Source organism: Triticum aestivum, chromosome 7B (assembly GCF_018294505.1).
Source record: "Triticum aestivum cultivar Chinese Spring chromosome 7B, IWGSC CS RefSeq v2.1, whole genome shotgun sequence".
Taxonomy (NCBI): domain Eukaryota; kingdom Viridiplantae; phylum Streptophyta; class Magnoliopsida; order Poales; family Poaceae; genus Triticum; species Triticum aestivum.
Window position 1 is genome coordinate 161,639,925 of NC_057813.1, and position 3,286 is coordinate 161,643,210.

Consider the following 3,286-nt stretch of genomic DNA (forward strand, 5'->3'; position numbering starts at 1 on the left):
ACTGTTCATCCAATCGATCGGCTTCAGTTAGCAGCAGTAGCGAAGGAATCGCTCCATCGGGTTCAGTTAACAGCCATCGATTGATCGCTCGGCTTCAGTAACGCGTAGCCTACAGTGCAATCGCTCGGGTTCAGTTAGAGCCTAATGCCTCACTCGGGTTTAGTTAGAGCCAACGCCTCGCACACACGCGCGTACGTGTACGAGAGAAACGCGCATCGCTCGGCCCCCAACCTCCCACCGTAACCGGCAACTCCCTGAAATTTTCCTCCCCCTTGCTTCTACCACGGTTTTTTCCGTCATGGATGGCCTAAAGAATGTCATGCAGTTGCGCCTTCGGCCTGCCCAGGACGAAAAGCCCATTTTCTGTCATGATTTTTTGTCATAGAAGTAGGAGCCCACCAGATCTATGATGATACCGGGTTTTGTCACAATTATCATCATAGAACTGTCATATGTATGACAAAAAAAATCGTTCGGCCCAAAATGTCACGGATGTGCCTTTTTTTGTAGTGCAAGACTATCCCATGAAGGAGGCCCAAAAAGATCCACATGAAGGAGCTCCAGGGGCCTTGAAGTAGACACAATGTTCTTGGGTGGGTGCTTTGATTGATGTTGCTTCCCGGCTATGCATGCACTACACACACGATCTTTCTCAAAAGAGACATTGGTTAGTCCAAGGATGTGATTCCCCTTTAAGAGATCTTGAAGATTTCTCATGCCGACATGGGCTAGCCAGCGATGCCATAGCCACCCCTTGTCGGCCTTGGCCATTAGACAAGTTGCATGGAATGTGCTCTCTTTTGAGAAATCAACCGTGTAAAGGTCGCCATCCAACTCTCCAACAAAGGCCACTTAGAGAGTATCTCTCTTAAAGACTTTCACATCCGTTAGTCCAAAAAGTGTATCATAACCAACAGAAACCAATTGGCGAACAGAAAGCAAATGGTATTTAAGGGATTGGACAAGCATGACATTTGCAAGAGACATGTCATTTGTGATAGCCACCTTGCCCAACCCGAGTACATGTCCTTTTGAACCTCCACCAAAAAGCTCATGAATGGTTGAATAGCTTCCATGAAATCATAGAGCAATTTGCTACCTCCGGTCATATGATTGGTACATCCACTACCAATCACCCATTTTACTCCACTGGAGAAGGCAACCTACACACAATTATGACTTGGTTAGAGGCACCCATTTTGCAATGGGACCTCTCAAGTTAGTCACAAGGGTTTTAGGGACCCAAATAGCATAGAATCGGAAGGCATTTTGAGAACCAACAAATTTTGCATAAAATTCTCCATCCTTAGTCTTACAAAGTACATAGGATGGAGGCATGAACTCTTTTGACTTGTTGAGAGTGGGTGTGCCCCTTGTGGCCTTCCCGCTAACAACCTTACCTTTCTCCTCGTGCCCTTCTCGTATGAATGTTTCCTTTAGAGGAGTTGTGCACTTTTGAGAGGACGTCTTCTTCTTGCTTGTGCTTGGGTCAAACCCGAGTCCTTCTTTGGCAAACACCTCATTGTGTTCACACAATACCTCTTTAAGGTTCTTTTGCCCTTGAGCACATGTCATGAGACCTTTCTCGATTTGAGCCTTGAGAAAGCAATTTTCCTCAAGAATAGATGCTAGATCACTACTAGAGTTAGTAGTACAAGCATCAACATTGATAATAGGAGAAGAGTAAGCCTTGGCTAGAGTTTCAAGATAAGTAAGTTTGAGCGTCTCAAAACTCTTTGTGAGAAGGGTGAGCTCTTCTTCCTTAGTCTTGAAGGACACGGATAGAAGCTCACAATCCTTAGAGAGAGAAGCATGAGACTTCAAAAGCTTACTTTTGTCATTCATCAACTCCTCGCAAGAGTCAATAGCCTTTTTCAAGGAGGCAAGATCTTTAGTATGAACATCAATGTTTGCACCAATTTTTAAGCATAGTTCATCATTTCGTGCTTCCTCATATTGGACTTTTCGCTCAAGGATTTCACATTTTTCCTTTTCGTCGGTGACGAGGGTTTTGAGTTCCTTAATGGTGATGGTGTGCTTACTCATCATCTCCATAAGCATATGAAACATAGTGAGCTTGTTTCCTTTAAGGGAGCACATGAACTTATTAAGTTTAGCAAGCATAGGATCATCTAGATCATCATCCTCATAACTATCCTCCGCATCAAGATACTCATCACTAGGAGTAGACGGAGTGAAAAGAGGAGGATTTGATCGTGGGGTTACCTTTACCTTGTCAGGAGAGCTTTGGTCCTCTCCATCTTCTACCACGGCCTTTGCCATTAGACACTTGTGAGCGTTGTCCTTGTAGTCTTTCATGTAGTTGTAGGTAACCACATCACCACTCTTGTTCACTAACCTCAAAGTGTTTTGAGAGTCTTGAGCAACTCTGGCAACACCACTAACATCATCCACATCGGATTCTTCTTGAGCAACCATTGCTTTCCCATCTCTCTTCTTGAGCTTGGAGTTCAAAGGATTTGGCAACTTATTCTTGGGAAAAGTCTTGGGAAACCTTGGTTTATCCTCTCTCTTATCATAGGGGCACTCATTGGAGAAGTGGTTGGTTTCTTCACAGTTGTAGCATTTTCTTACTTTCTTCTTTTGAAATCTTCCCTTGAATTTTCCCGTGCTAAACTTCTTGACAAAGAGAGCCATGTCTTCATATGAAGGGCCCTCATCGGATTCAATCTCATCACCATCTTCATCATCATCATCTTATTCTTCTTCTTCACTTTTCTCATCATCACATACATGTTTGGCCTTCAATGCAAGATTGATCTTTGATGTTGGAGTACCATGCATGGCAAGATGTTTTGTGGCATTTTTCTTTGACTCTTCAAATAGTTGGAAGGTGGATATGATGTCATCTGTAGTCATTTCCTTGAAGGCATGGTGTTGTCTTATGTCCCACACCATTTGATGGTGATATGGGGCAAGAGCATGAAGCAACTTATCCACAAGGAATCGCTTAGTCATGTTCAATCCATCTTGTGTCTTGTCACACTCACACGACTCAATGTCAGCGGTGAGAGTCATGAGACGCTCAAAGAGTTGATTGGGAGTTTCACCTTTCTCCATATAAAAGTTTTGCAATTGCCCCTTGGCAATTTCATATTGAGCACTCCGGAGGGTGGAGGTACCGGTCTTGGATCTTATAATGTTTTCCCATAGTTCCTTGGCACTTGTGATGTGTATGAACGGTCTCCTTTGCTTTTCAACCATACCTGTCCTTATACACATGGTTGCAGTGTCATTGAGATTCTTGTCATAAATTTCTCTTGGT